The sequence below is a fragment of the Schistocerca serialis genome, chromosome 8 (assembly GCF_023864345.2).
Source record: "Schistocerca serialis cubense isolate TAMUIC-IGC-003099 chromosome 8, iqSchSeri2.2, whole genome shotgun sequence".
Lineage (NCBI taxonomy): Eukaryota > Metazoa > Arthropoda > Insecta > Orthoptera > Acrididae > Schistocerca > Schistocerca serialis.
In genome coordinates this window covers 137,242,949-137,260,114 of record NC_064645.1, presented here as the reverse complement: position 1 = coordinate 137,260,114, position 17,166 = coordinate 137,242,949, and positions in this window count along the sequence as shown.

Sequence of the window (17,166 nt, the reverse complement as noted above, 5' to 3'; positions counted from 1 at the left end):
AGTAAAACTCTCATGAGTTTGAACATTATTTAGCAAGTCTGGGATGTCTTGTAGCGTGCTGTTCAGAGGAGATCGCCAACTCCTCGTGCTCTTACCGATTTATCGTCAACCTTGCGGGATTGATGGGTGCCAATTCCCTCCAGCACTACTTCAGACGTTAGTCGAATCCATCCCACGCCCTGATACGACTCTGACAGGTGACAGGTACGTAATCATCTCATTGTTCATCTGCATCCATTCATGTCCATTGTGCATTCAGGCGGACTTGGGAATTCCAGAAGGACAATTAGACACCCCACACGCCCAGAATTGCTGCAGAGTGGTTCCAGTAACACTCTCATGGGTTTGAACATTATTTAGCATGTCTGGGATGTTTTGTAGCGTGCTGTTCAGAGGAGATCGCCAACTCCTCGTGCACTTACGGATTTATCGTCAACCTTGCGGGATTGATGGGTGCCAATTCCCTCCAGCATTACTTCAGACATTAGTCGAATCCATCCCACATCGCCGGCCGCGGTGGTCTAGCGGTTCTAGGCGCTCAGTCAGGAACCGCGCGACTGCTACGGTCGCAGGTTCGAATCCTGCCTCGGGCGTGGATGTGTGTGATGTCCTTAGGTTAGTTAAGTTTAAGTAGTTCTAAGTTCTAGGGGACTTATGACCACAGAGCCATCCCACATCGTGTTGGGGCGCGTCTGCATGCTCTTGGAGACCCTACGCGCTATTGGGCAGGTGCATCAGTTTCTTTGGCTCTTTAGTACATTTTCCTGCAACTCAGAACTTTAAAATAACATAAAGCCAATTTACTCCCATAACATATGCTCTTCTTATGGTAGTCTTTAGATAGTGTATGGCGTGTTTCAGCTGTGAGAGAGAGTAACCAAGTGTGGTCTACCGAAAAAGAAATAAATTGCCGTAAGTGATTTAACTACAGATTAATATGACTCTTGCAAGTGTGTGATCGAACCTTCAGACGTGTAGGACGTTCAGTCGTTGTTGGCAGTGGTTGGTTGGTGTGTTATGTTTCGGGTAACAGTACCGAGCATGATAAGTTATCTGTTTTATTAAACAGCTGTGTCGGAACCGAGAAACCAGTGACAGCTGGAGGATGAAATTACAATGAAATGAACACCCTTAGCTGCTTACAGGCGTTGACATACGTCAACGAGGACAGATGAAAATACGTGCCCCGAACGGGACTCAAACCCTTGATCTCCTGCTTACATGGCAGACGCTCTAACAATCTTTTTTTTTTTTTTTGTTAAATCTAGTTTTGTTCTCTTTTGTTCGTTGCATCTGCTCGGGGCAAACGTCGTAAAACATCCGTTTAAGTTCGTTGTTGATCGGTTAACTCAGTTTTTTTATTACAGAGGGCAGCTAACTCTCTGACCGAACACGTTGAGCTACCGTGCCGGCGGTCCATCTGAGCCACCGAGGCCACAGAGGATAGCGCGACTGCAGGGACTTATCTCTGGCACGCCTTCCGCGAAACCCACATTCTCATCGTATTGTCCCGCACTACATTCGTAGTGCCCCCGCCCATTATACTCATTACACGCGGCGCGTTGCCGATTCCCGTAAGACTTCGGGCACTGTGTGTGCATTCGCACAGAAGAAGAAGATGGTCAAGTGGCCGGTGAGCCTTTACTATATATATACTAAGATGGTATCTCTTCTTTCAGACATGTACAGATGGAGGATGACTACGTAACGTCTTCCACGGCCAACATTAAATCGACTGACGGTATTTCACGTAATTATTATTAGAATTAAAATATTTAAAATGCTGTCATAACCTACTCATTAAGAGCTATAGTCTTACGTTCACATTTCAATCAAATGAGACAAGTATTACGTTTAAAAGTGGTGTTTTCCCTCAGGCACCATTAACTGCACAGCGCGATATGTTATTAATTCAACCAGTATGTGAGAATGAAAACACTTATCAAGTTCCAACAAACTGTACACATTATTTCAAACCATTACGAAAGTTTTACTAGCTGACACCCCCCCCCCCCCCCCAACACACAAGAAGAAGAAAGGAAAAAAGTTCGTGGCTTACTACTCTTTCACAGTTCATGCAGTAATAGGCCTACTCCGGCATCGCTCATAACATTTGAGTTACTGACTTCTTTACCACCGAGTCTACTCGCAACGCAGTTTGCGAAGAGTATCCAGATAACGTATGTGCAAAGTTATATATCATGTTACTGCACGTATTTCAGGAGATATTACGTCATAGACAGATGCGTGAAAATCTGGCTTCTGTTGAAAACAGCGCGCAGTAAACCTTCAGCATCAGGCATGACGCTTAAATTTATTGCTCCTTTACTGCCGACTTCATTCTCTACCCACTTTTCAGACTGTATTTACAAATATCACCGAACGTACCTGAAAGATTACGTAATTGTAGGCTGCCGTGCGTTCATACAGCGCGGTCGCTGCGCGTAAGACGCGGCCATCGCCTTTTCGAGCACCGTGTGCCAACGCTCCAGTGGCAGCACCACGGCATACTTGAAAGTGCTCACAATGGCGACGCCACAAAAGTGCACCCTCATACCGCTGGAGTCGACGGAGCCAATCAGCATGCAGCCCCACGTGATTATGTCGCGTCGTCGCGGCCCGGAAGAAGAGTAGTCTGTTGGGCCCCATGGAGTGCGGAGCAAGTATCCTCTCAGTCGCGACGCTGTTACTGTGCTAGTGTTTACGGGAGATGAACTTTGGCTACTGACCTGGACACAAGTGATTACGCTATGTTTCACTTTGTTTTCTGAATAAATCCTCTAAGTTGTATTGATTCCGACTTTCCATTTGGTAGTTTGTATTTCAGACACAGCACATAGTTCGGGAGGTATGACGGTATAACCTTGAGATTCGTGGGAAACTTGCTTCTGCTTAAAATTGAGCCCAAATTACCCATGAGAAGCCCTGCTAAACCCGCAGGAAAGGACAGGTATTTTAAATTGTGGAAAGGGGTCAAAATAAGTAGCTGTCAGTTACACTCGAATAGACAACTTTATTCATTTGACCAAACATTACAAGAGCCAACAAATTAAAAAAAAAAAAAAAGACAGCATAAATTTGCTGGCTGAAATGCGCCATACAATCTCGTGCCTTAAGGGCAAGACCACTTTAATTGAAAATCGGCTGAAAGCCAATAACTTAAGACTCAAACCAAATTCAAATTTTTAAACGGCAAAGGCCTTATCTTAAAACAGTTCTTTAATTAGGCTGAAGGCCCGAACAACCTTACGCCTTAAGTGCAAAACAACCTTAATTTAAAAATCGGCTAGAAGTCATACAAATACAAACAACAAGAACAAATAAGAAAAGGCAGTACACCCAACGGCTCTCAGAAGTTTCCGAGGGTCGACCTGGAATTCAAACACTAACGCTCGTTTAGGTTATACAGGCAGTCGGTCCAACCATTCTCCATCCGACGACAACCTAACCCACAGACAGTCAACGGACCCACCGACCCGATAACTTCCGCTCCACCCGACCAGCACACAACATGGAGTTCACTGGAACAATGTAGAAGGTATTGGCGCCCACAACCAATTATACATTGGGCTGTCAAACTACACACCGTGCTGGACAGCGATAACACGATGAGGAAAATACACTGCCTGAATTTACGTCAACGGCCAGAGCAGATAACCGGAACGTTAAGGGCCACAAGGTAGAAGATTCTGCTGGTGCACTTCAATTCAAAATAACCACATACAGTTAAACTCCACCGGAGTGTGGCTAAAATTTGCCAACTTGAAAACACACGTTGTTGCTCGCGGGAATGTCCCAACAGCCGACAGCGAAATCCAAACGACATAATATGAACAGTCGTGGCTTGCTGGTAGATTCAGTCAAAACTCAACTTTCGTGTCCAGGATCGGTGAGCCACGGTCCTCGTAGCAATGGGAACAGCTCCACACACTCCGACCGTGCGTGGACGCCGCCAGCGGCCGTGGCCATAACTACGCGCCGCGGAGATTTCGTCGGTGCTCACGCCAACCGACCACTTGCCCACACCCGGAAACAGTGAAAGGATCAAATATAAGTGGCCGATGAGACGATAAACCGAACGACCAACCAACGATCGTCCCGCTCCAATCTGCCTTCATCGGACAGCTCATGTGTGTCGCCAGAGGTCGGCGAGCACTGGCTGTCAGCGCCTCACAGGCGCTCCGTCCCCGACTTCACTGCTGCTGCATTCAGACTCCACTGCTGGTCTGTCTCCAACTGACTGCCAGACAGACGACGACCCGGAAATACTATCGATCGCTCCAGAGATGGTACGAAAGTGCACTTATCGACACGCGCTGCTGCTGCCGCTCACGCGCAAGTAAGGCAGGAAATTAGCGACGCCAGTAAATGTAATAAGAAAACGAGATGGGAGTATCGTAATAGAAGATGACAAACAATACGTGAGATAAACGCGAGCTGTGCACGGTTCAACCCAGACTATATTCATCTAGTGTTTCACAATGGTAGTGTTTACAGACTTTCAAACCTTTTCTAAAATGTTTCTCGCTTACATGATTCACGTCAAAAATATAGCACTTTAACTCATTTGTAAAACCATCAGATGCTTTATACATGAATGTTAGATTCTTTGAAGAATCGGGAGACCTTAGAGCATGAGAGTGAACTGCCGCAATTCTTGTTATATTCTTTATTTAGTATGAATTTCACGCGTATAGGTATTTAACATACTGAATTCTGAACTTAGTCCGCCCCTGGTAGCTGAATGGTCAGCGTGACGGATTGTCAATTCTCGGGGCCCAGGTTCGATTCCCAGCTGGGTGGCGGAATTTTCTCCGCCCAGGTACTGGGTGTTGTGCTGTCCTCATCATCATCCTATCATCGTCATCGACTGCAGGTCGCCGAAGTGGCGTCAAATTGAAAGATCGGCACCTGGCGAACGGCCTGCCCGACGAGGGGCCCTACCATGTGATTAAATAAACAAATTCTTAACTTGAAAAAGTTGAGTGCAGAGTCAGTTCATTGAACAGTCGAATGGGCACAGTCTATAGTTTGAGAGTAAGCAGAAGAAAGGCGAAAGTAATGACGAGTAATAGAGAAGAGATTAGTGATAAAATTCGCGTCAGAAGTGGGAACCACGAAATAGACGACAGAAAGGAATTTTGGTATCTTGGAAGCAAAATAAACCGTGATCGACCAGGGTTCGATTCCCGGCCGGGTTGGGGAATTTCTCTGCCCGGGGACAGGGTGTTTGCGTTGTCCTCATCATTTCGTCATCCCCATCATCATCATTCGTGACAGTGGCTAGATTGGACTGTGTAAAAATTGGACTGTGTAAAATTGGGACCTCGTACGGGCGCTGATCATCGTGCAGTTGAGCGCCCCACAAACGAAACATCACTATCATCATCTCCAAAAATAGTCTGATAGTGTCACATATCGGCCTTAATCTGAGATGAAAATTTTTGAGAACTGACGTTTGGAGGACAAAATGTTCAAATGTGTGTGAAATTTTATGGGACTTAACTACTAAGGTCATCAGTCCCTAAGCTTACACACTACTTAACCTAAACTATCCTAAGGACAAACACACACACCCAGGCCCGAGGGAGTACTCGAACCTCCCGGGACCAGCCGCACAATCCACGACTGCAGCGCCCTAGACCGCTCCGTTAATCCCGCGCGGCCTTTGGAGGACCGAAATGTATGTAAGTGACTAACCAACTACGGAGAAACCGGGAACGAAGGGAAGTGAAGCGGTTGAAATGTGTTGTTATGGGAGGACGTGCAAAATTAAGTGGACTCATAAAAAGAAATGCGTAATCTGAGGACAGCTACATGTCGAAAACAATGACGATATGAAAGGAAACGATGATTCGACGTGTGTTTAGAGAGGGTCCATCATGGCGTGCAGAACTTCACCCGTGCGTAATGTTCTGTCAGCGTACGAATCGCTTCGCACGGCCTTATTACCATGGCGCGACATGTCATTTAACGGTGCTACACGACACTTTTTTCCAACATTTAGTGCGGCTTACTTATTTCGACAGAATCATGGTGTAAGCCTTGTTTATCCTTCGCTATTTGTTCGTGGTATAAAGGAAGTAGACAGATCCAGTGGCTACTGAACAGAAAGACTGAAACGTCCCCTTTGAACAATTCTTACACGACTGTCCTTGAACTGACACACAATATTTTGTTAGCGCAACGCAATCTGACTTTCAAAATTCCCTACAAAAGAATGGCCCTGACTAACATTAAACTATACGTTTCACAAATCACTTACCTCACAAAAATCTTCGCTGCTCAAGCTACTGCAATACAGCGAGCGCCACTACTGCCAGCTAAATAAAAGATTCAAACTCTGGAAGGCACTAACTACTGATAGGGATAGTTAGCAAATGAAAGATATTAGTAGAGAACGAACAATGTATTTACCTTGATATCATCATGTATAAATATAGCAGTTCATGACAAATTACAAACCTCCGCCATCTCTCTCGCCACATCCACCACTGCTGGCGGCTCACCTCCAACTGCGCAACGCTACGCGCTGTTCACATCCAGCTGCTGCTGCCCAACACTACAATGGCAGACAACAATGCAAACTAGCCACAGACTGCACACAGCACAGCCAGTGATTTTCATATTGAGCGCTACGTAACGTTGCCAATAAGAAAACATAAACAGCCTACTTACATAGAGAAAACATAAACAGCCTACTTACATAGAGAAAACATAAACAGCCTACTTACGAGACTCAGTCTAGCGATCTGTCGCAACAATCGTTTAAAAAACGAAAGAGTAGCAGAGAGGCAGAGTATTCAGTCACAACTTCGACGGACCGCGAATTTGCTATAAAACAGCTTAACAACAACGTAAGTAAACACTTTATTTCATCATGAAAGAGCTAAAGTTAGATAGACGATTTGTACAAGATTCATTTTTCTGTTCGTCAAGAAGCACTCTGTGTTAATTTTGCAGAAAGTGAAAACATGATGGAATTGGTGGTGCGAATACTAGGTTTTCTGAAGTTCGTTGGCATTATTGCGTCGACAGTTGCACAGTTTTTGATGGAATTGAACGAAAGAGTCTGGAGACGTCATATATTACTAGAGTACTTTGTTCCTGCCAAAGGACGCCCCTGGAACGAGTTTTGGATTTAGGACCCCACTGTTGTTGACTTTCTGAAGGAAAAAGGAAAGCAAGAACAAAACCAGAACATCCAGAATGCATTGCAAACCTTGCATTTTAAATAGAATTTACTGCAGGCTGCCCTCAGTAAGACATTGCAAAGTGAGAAGCAACTTATTTCTGATTTCGTGCATGGACATTTTTAAAAATAATTGTGTTGTTAAATGGATAACGTCTGACACAGTCAATTTCCCTAATCTCATTGTCGTTAAAGAAACGTGAATACTGAATTATTAATTGTGGCGTTGACGTAATTACAGCAATAGGTTCCTAAACGTCTGAGGACACTGCCACTGATACATCTGTTCTTGAGCCGTTTTCGAGAACATATGCCATTTCAGTTGAGAGCACCCCAGCGCATCTGCAGGTGGAACTGATCTATCTGTAGTGTAATTCCCATTTAAAAGATAAATGCTTTCACGTTAAAAGCGACCAGAAGTTCCACGTTGTTATCACTAGGAAGAGTTTCCTCATCTCCATAATGAAGCTGCAATCGTGATAGAAATGTTTTGATCAACAGATGTGCATGATATCAATTTTTCTATTATGAAAGTGTGTAAATCACGATCGCGTGACAACATGAGTGACAAAAGACTCCAATTCTAGCAGCGTTACATGACAGTAATGGCAGATAGGTCCAACATCACGCTCCGAAGAAAGAACTGCAATTAAATGGCTAAGTAAAAGACGTTGTTGAAGATACAAAACCGGTTTTGGCAATAAGAAAATTAATGTGTATTATTGTTCGAGATGATCGATGTACTATTTTCCTCATGGTAAAACAGTAACTGACTCTTACAAAGGGCGTTAAAAAAATATTCACAGTCGTCTCCATTTTTTTATTCTTTGCAGGAGGAGAATGAAATTTTTGTGAACATACTTGGAAGATGTAGATGTACATCGAGCCTACCGTAGCGGTCGCGCGGTTCCAGAGTGAAGCTCCTAGAACCGTTCGGTCACAACGGCCGGCTTGACAGAACAGATAAGGTCTTTCTCAATATCAAATTTTTACCGCGCAGGTGGGCCGTCAGACGACCAAAGGGGTAAAAATCAGACGGAGCCAAGTCCGGTCTGTAGGGAGGATGAAGAACAATTTTCCAACCGATTTTCCAGATTTTCTCCTGTGTCATAAGGACTGTATGGGGCTTAGCATTGTCATGGTGTAGTCTGATGAACTAACGCCGAATCTGTGGTCCGTGGGTCCTGATGGCAGGTCGCAGCTTGTCCAACGACAAACAGTAACGGTCCCGGTTAATCGTGGAGCCAGGTTCCAAAAATTCAATGAAAATGATCACAGAAGAAGAAGGCCACCACCTTTCGGCCTGCTGTTCGTGAAAGTCTTGGTTTCTTCTTCCGAGGGGAACCCGGATGACGCCACTCCATGGACTGGGTTTTGCTCTCAGGTTTGAACAAAAACTACCATGTTTCATCCTGGGTAATGACGCTGTCAAAACACTGTTGCTACTCTTCAGTAAAGGTCTTCATGAGACTCTAGCACACATTCTTCCTAATCGTTTTCATCTCTCTTGTCAATAATCTAGGTAGCAAACGTGCACAGATTTTTCAGTACCCTAGTCACTGTACACTACCCAATGACAAACGAGTCATTTCAGCAAGCTGTCGTGTCGTCACACATCTGTCATTTTGGATGATTTGATCAATGGTCTCCTTATTCACATCACTAACTGTCTGCCGCATCGTGGATTGTCCAGTAGAGACAAATCACCTTCTTTGAAACGCTGCAACCACCCCTGGACACTGCCGCGATCCACTGCGTCCTCCCCATAAACAGGGAGCACCTTCCTGTGAATGGATGTGGCAGAGTCATCGCCGGTCTTGAAGAGAAATCCACCACCGACCGTTGTCGCAGCCTGACGTCTACTTCACGGTCCATTGTGGCTCACCTGTAAATAAAACAAAATAATTTTCCATACCAACTTATAGCTAAATTTTCCAAATATCTTATGAAAAAATTTCATTCTCCTATTGCAAAAAATAAATAAATTGGAGACGACTGTGTAAAACTTTTTGAACGCCCTTTGTCCTTTGCTACAGCGTTAGACCTATTCCAAAGAGAATAAAAGCAGAAGCAATGTAAGAGTAGCGGAAGTCCTCTTGCCGCAGAAAAATGTACTTGCTGAAACTTCGGAAACTGAGGTATCAAAGTTAAATAAAATACACTCCTGGAAATTGAAATAAGAACACCGTGAATTCATTGTCCCAGGAAGGGGAAACTTTATTGACACATTCCTGGGGTCAGATACATCACATGATCACACTGACAGAACCACAGGTACATAGACACAGGCAACAGAGCATGGACAATGTCGGCACTAGTACAGTGTATATCCACCTTTCGCAGCAATGCAGGCTGCTATTCTCCCATGGAGACGATCGTAGAGATGCTGGATGTAGTCCTGTGGAACGGCTTGCCATGCCATTTCCACCTGGCGCCTCAGTTGGACCAGCGTTCGTGCTGGACGTGAAGACCGCGTGAGACGACGCTTCATCCAGTCCCAAACATGCTCAATGGGGGACAGATCCGGAGATTTTGCTGGCCAGGGTAGTTGACTTACACCTTCTAGAGCACGTTGGGTGGCACGGGATACATGCGGACGTGCACTGTCCTGTGGGAACAGCAAGTTCCCTTGCCGGTCTAGGAATGGTAGAACGATGGGTTCGATGACGGTTTGGATGTACCGTGCACTATTCAGTGTCCCCTCGACGATCACCAGTGGTGTACGGCCAGTGTAGGAGATCGCTCCCTACACCATGATGCCGGGTGTTGGCCCTGTGTGCCTCGGTGGTATGCAGTCCTGATTGTGGCGCTCACCTGCACGGCGCCAAACACGCATACGACCATCATTGGCACCAAGGCAGAAGCGACTCTCATCGCTGAAGACGACACGTCTCCATTCGTCCCTCCATTCACGCCTGTCGCGACACCACTGGAGGCGGGCTGCACGATGTTGGGGCGCGAGCGGAAGACGGCCTAACGGTGTGCGGGACCGTAGCCCAGCTTCATGGAGACGGTTGCGAATGGTCCTCGCCGATACCCCAGGAGCAACAGTGTCCCTAATTTGCTGGGAAGTGGCGGTGCGGTCCCCTACGGCACTGCGTAGGATCATACGGTCTTGGCGTGCATCCGTGCGTCGCTGCGGTCCGGTCCCAGGTCGACGGGCACGTGCACCTTCCGCCGACCACTGGCGATAACATCGATGTACTGTGGAGACCTCACGCCCCACTTGTTGAGCAATTCGGCGGTACGTCCACCCGGCCTCCCGCATGCCCACTATACGCCCTCGCTCAAAGTCCGCCAACTGCACATACGGTTCACGTCCACGCTGTCGCGGCATGCTACCAGTGTTAAAGACTGCGATGGAGCTCCATATGCCACGGCAAACTGGCTGACACTGACGGCGGCGGTGCACAAATGCTGCGCAGCTAGCGCCATTCGACGGCCAACACCGCGGTTCCTGGTGTGTCCGCTGTGCCGTGCGTGTGATCATTGCTTGTACAGCCCTCTCGCAGTGTCCGGAGCAAGTATGGTGGGTCTGACACACCGGTGTCAATGTGTTCTTTTTTCCATTTCCAGGAGTGTAAGATTTAAAAATCTTGAGTGGTTGGTGCTCCGCAGCTTTCAGGTATTAAAAGACATCTTCAGTATACTATGAGCTGCAGTAGAGTTTTTTTATTAGACAAAACCGGTTAACTCATGTTTCCTGTACATGACACTTACGTCAAATATTATTAAGAATTATTACTGCCTAAAATCTGACAGCAATAGCGTACATGACGGACAGTGTGCTGTGTTATGGGACGTATTTCAGGTCCTGTCGTATTAAATGACAAGCATGTCATTGCTATAGAAGTGTATAATATGCCACTGACGATGGGTTAAAAACCTGAGAACACGTTTTGACTAATAAAACAATCTGGTCCAGCTTATGGTGTATGGAAGATGTCTTTTAATAAAATAATATTTGAAACTTCCTCCCACCATAACGTGGAAATGTGCCTATTTGCTAATGCCAAGATACAGGCTTCAGGAAAGATTGTACTTAAGGTATGGTGAAGTTTGCAGCGCAGTATACTTAGCGGATGTTGTGGTCTAACTGCTTTATGACCAACACGGAAAACTGAATACTCTTCTTTCACCATAAGCTTTATTGTTTCACATAAAGTTGGTTATTTCACATGAAGTAGGAAATGGCGACGCATGCCACTTACTATTGATAATAAATATTTTGCAACTGATCTATTGTGTTAAATATTCTCGGTGCACGTGCCTGCTCATCGGATGACGTTTCATCGTTGGCACCAGTGTATCCTATGGTCTCAGTGCGCGCGACTACATCTGTTACCCCTGTGTGATCTCATTATTTCTTTGACAATAAGTTGTTTTGGTGACGAAGAATACGTGCACCAAGGGAACATAGTAAAATAAACTCAGTTACCTGCCTAAATACCGTTGGAATTACCAGTTATCGACAGCTTTGACAAAATTGACCCTAGCTGACTAGTGCAGCACCATTAAAGAAAGGCCTTAACGGGAGTGAGTAAACCTCTGCCTCGTTATCCGATAACGAGCTGATGTCACTATTTTAAAGCATAACGACCAGCACGCCTCATTACTATTTCAGACAGTTACATTAACGAATATATATACTAATACAATATATTTTTGACGCAATCATTATTTTCTATCTTTCTTTATACCAAATTATCAGCCCACACTCCAACACAGGGCCTGTGCTCTTTCCGGTTCGTTAACGACGAATGTTGCAGATACGTTAATGACTGTCGAAACCACAAACTGCTCGCTAACGAAGCTTTGGCACTGATGGCGTTACATAAAGAATACATCTCAAGCAACATTTCCGTATCTGTAAGGAGACTTCAGAGTAATCTTTCACATGCAAAGTTTGGAAAATCAGCGATGCTTTTGTAAACGACTTCAGCTCAGAGAACGTGTGGAACCACTAATTATCTGCAAAAGTGATTGGGGTAAGTATACGTAGGTACAGGTATAGCAAGTGTACTTCTTTTGTTACAGAGGAATTGTCGCATAACAGAAACCCATATATTAGAGGTTGTGAAGCAAGACGTAGTTATCCACTGAGCAGTAGCTTATTACTGATACCGGTCCTAAGTTTGCTTTGTATATTTAACACTAGCTGACATTGTATATAGTTTTTCATATGACACTTCTATCATAATATTAAATTGTGATAATATGGAGAATTTTAATTGAAGCATTGTTATTTCATCATCTAAAACACAAATTGAAGAGAATATTTGGGGTTTTCCATTATTATCACACTATTCATTGAGTTCAAACCATGCCTCGGTTATTATGAGATGATCTTTACTCTCAAGCTTCATTGCTGCTAAATCACATACAGCTGTAGCAAATCTGATGTCATCTGCGTATCTGACACAATACCAGGCAAGCCATTTACATAGGTTATGAATAGTAAAGTCCAAATCCAAAAGCATGCGGTACATTATTAAAATGCCCCTCACACCTGATACGAGTTCAGCACTATATACTTAGCCTTTTTCATGATGAACCCGAAGAAGTCGAAATTGCATATTTAGTATGCACAGCTTCGCAATAGCAGCTACGGAGGAAGTTATTGTATTTCGTTAGTTTGATCAGAAGAAGAAACGGCCATTATTTAAAGAATGTCCATGATTTGTTGGTGCTCAACACACGTTTCAAAATCATTGAAGTCGCAACATAAGCGCTAACGTTGTGCAAAATTTAATATATGTAGCAATTACAAAAAACACGTCTTTCTCCTACTACACATGAAAACCGAACCACTTCTACGTATTTTCGTGTTAATCACGTTGCACGTCTCCAGTCCACACAGTTCGTGTTTACAGTTGCTGTTGCGGATACTCGTAAGGACAAAATTACAATGTAATGTTGCTTAAATTTAAGAATTTCAAAATCATTACCAACAAAAATGTGTCTTCCTGGACACATAAATTAACCGGCACACACAGCAGAGGAAACTAACGTCACTTCATATTGATTGGAATTTAAATGCACCTGATAATGGCAGCATGATGCGGAAAAGCGCTGCGTTAGTAAAATATTAAAAACAAGTGACTCGGCAATGTATATTATTTCATAAAAATCTTAAGTTGTTTTCTTCTGATTATGAATTTTTGATTTTGAACTTTTATTTCAGTGTTACAATAACAGTGCTTTCTTTGGGGGCTATAAATAAATTACTGTGCCCTGCTAAATCAATGAAATGACATCGACTGGAAAGGAAATGTGAAAGCGTGCGGCTACGTCTGTTATGAGATAAAAATTAATGGCTTATGTACTGCGGTAAATAATGAACAGGAAGTGAGAGACAAATGTGTGTGTGCAGGGCAAAACTTAACGTTTTAAACAGATGCTATCTGCACTACACAACTCAAAATACATAAAATATTTTTCAGTTATAGACAGCAGTACTATAAGGCTGACGAAGGTAATACCTACAAGAAATTAGCATTGTTTGTCGATCGTCGTACAGTGTGTTTTCTACTAGATGTAACGAATCTCATCTCTGCTTGAAAGTATTGTATTACAAGATCAGTGACGAATACATAGAGTAAATCGCATTGTTTAATTATTCACGAATTAGGGCGAAAAAGTGATACGAAATGTGACGAACACACACAATCTACAGCAGAGGAGGGCACTGGAAAAGCGCTTTGGATATGTAAAGGAAACGCTGTACAAGGCCCTTGTACGACCAGAGTATTGCTCCAGAGCATGCTCCAGAGCAGAGGAGTGTTGCTAGAATAGTTACAGGTAGCGCTGCACACCAACATAGCTGTAATACAGACGCTCGATAAGCTGAAGTGGGGATAACTGGAAACAGGGGAGAGATTGTTCTCATATAAGTTTAAGTAAACTGAGGGAGAAAGTCCCACGACAATTATGCGACTCTCAAAATATATCTTGCTTAGGGATAAGGGCTACTAGACAGATAAAGATGCGTGTAGTGGTGTATGGTCAGTCATTTTTTCAATGCACAGTACGTGGATGGGGCTGGACAAAATTTCACTAATATTGGTACGACGTATCCACAGCTAAAAGATGCATAGTTGTTTGCAGAGTATATAATCACCCTGATAAAAGAAGCGAAGCACCAAGCTGGAACAACGGAAAGAAACTTGACGGATTGAGAGGGTTTGTTATGTTATTTCAGTGATTACAAAGTCGAGTCAAATTTGCAAATAACTTGAACCTATTTATGAGTGTAACGTTACATCCCCGTCCATCCGGGGTGCATGTGCTAATTCGTTTGGGAATGGTGTCATAAACTCGTTGCATCATCTCCTATCTCCTGAGACATTGTGTAGCACTGTTTTAACTGGTTCTTGACGCCATTGATACCTCCGTCAGGACGAAATTGATGTCTAAGCTCGTTTTGCACATGTTCTATCAGGGACAGTTCTAGGGACCCTCTCGGCCACGGGAATACCGCAACATCTGGCAGACAGTTGATAGCGACTCGTGACATTTGTAGACGAGCATTGTCTTGTTGATAAATGACATTACAATACCGTGGCATAAGAGATAACACGCAGCAAGCAAGTGAAGCAAGACTGAAGAATAATCAAGATACGTTCATTGGACTTGTCGGCCCGGAAAAAGCATTCGGTAATATAAAATGGTGCAACAAGTTCGAAATTCTGAGATAAATAGCGGTATATTATAGGGAAAGATAGCTAATATAGATTATGTGACGTACAATATGTACAAGAACAGACAGGGATGTAGTCTTTTGCCCCTACTGTTCACTCAACGCATAGAAGAGGCAATGAGGAAAACAAAAGGAGGATTCTACACTGACATTAAAATTCAGAGTGAAAGGCTGTCAATGAAGAGAGACGCTAACGACACTGCTACCCTGTGTGAAGTGAAGAAGAATGACAGGATGTGTTGAATGGAATGAACAGTCTAATGAGTACAGAATCCGAATTGAGAGTAAAGCGAATAAAGACGAAAGTAATGAGAGCATAAATGAGAACATCAAGAAGATTACCATCAGAACTGGGGATCACGAAGTAGACGAAGGAGAAGTAAATGAACAAGGACATAAAATCTGACTATCACTGGCAAAAATGGCGTTCCTGTTGAAGAGAATACTGCTGGTATCAAACAAAGATCTTACTTTGGGGAAAAAATTCCTGAGAATGAACATTTGGAGCACAGAATTGTATGGCAGTGAGACAGGCCGTGGGAAAATGGGAACAGGAGAGAAACGAAACATTTGAGATGTAGAGCTACAGAATAACGTTGAAAATTAGGTGGACTGATAAGGTAAGAAATGAGGAGGTTCTGCGCAGAACCAGCGAGGAGAGAAACATATGGAAAACACTGACAAGAAGAAGGAACATGGTGATAGTACACGTTAAGACATGAGAGAGTAGCTTCCATGGTACTAGAGGCAGCTGTAGAGGGTAACAACTGTAAAGGAAGACAGGGATTGGAACACATCCAGCAGATAATTCAGGACGTTACAATTGAAACTCTGAGGCGAAAAGGTTGGCACAGGAGAGGAATTCGTGGTGGGCCGCAGCAAAACAGTCAGACGACAGATGACTTAAAAAAAAGGCCCGCGGTGTACCTTAGTGCCGTCAAATTTCCCTCTGTCAGTAGTACCCATGACCTGAAGGTATATCGGATGACAGCCCACACTATGATGCCATAAGTAACACCACTGTGTCCCTCCAAAACATGGCAACCTCTCCGCAGGTTGCAGCCAATCTCGTTGGCACTGGTCATCCGGGAGGTGTAATTTTACGTGTTTTCTTTGTTCATAGAATACGAGTAGTATCAGTCAGAGTAGATGTATAGCTATTACGGTAAGCTAGATATTTGGTACTCCACAGTTCGGTTCGAAAGGCAGATTCAGAAGGTGGAACTGATTCGAGGCGATGCACCATCGAACGGCACGCTGCATTTTGGTAACTGTGCTTTCTAGGAGCTTATACAGCTTACGTGTAGCCGTGAATTTCTCTTTAACGCTAAATAAATATCTTTTTGCGAGTATAACACACAACCTGATACATTTTACATGGAGGAGAAGCAGCTGTAACTGTACCAGTCATGTTCGTGGGTAACACCACCAGTCATGTTCGTGGGTATAACACACTGTGTTAAGAAGCAAAGTAATATCACATGGCGGCTGTGTTCCCGTTACATAGCAGCAATAGTGGCAGCTCTTATCAAACTAGGACAACGAATTTAATAGATAACTTCATAATGCATTGCGTCTAAATCCTTTATAACATTTCAGTACCACCCAGGAGACGAAATATGATATTCAGTTATCATTTTGTTTCAGCATTGTTTAAATTATAAATTTTTTTTGTAAACTTCAGCCAGCCTTGTCTCTATCGTGAGTAGCCGTTACCAATCCCTAGTTATTGATTTTAATTCGATTTCACCTACGTTAACTGCTAACTGCTCACTGGCTTGAAAAGTTGTACAGAGTAGGCTCTGATTACATTCGGCAACAGTAGTCCAAATGGCGAATTTTACGAGCACTGGCAGAGGAGACTGCCGTTTATGCAACCCTCAACACAGACTACTGAATACGAGCCTTACGCAATTACACTCCCAGGAAGTGGCGCATACACGACAAAAACTGTTATCACTCTGCTCTTACGTCAGGAAACGAAGTATGTTAAAACGACGATAACCTTATACTGTCGATACCCATTCTCGGATTATTAAAAATTGTTCTCTTCGCTAAAGTTGGACACGGAACTTGACGTTAATTCTGTTGGCAGAATGCTGGCAAAGCTATTTATTATTCTTTTTTGGTTTCTTTTACATACACAATAAACGTATATCGTACTATCTCTCACATACCCTAGAACCCTAGAACTACCGTTCCCATGGTTATAATAGTGTCTTCTTGCAGCTCATTAAATGGCTTACGTTGCACATAGACGTGCACAGATACCGAG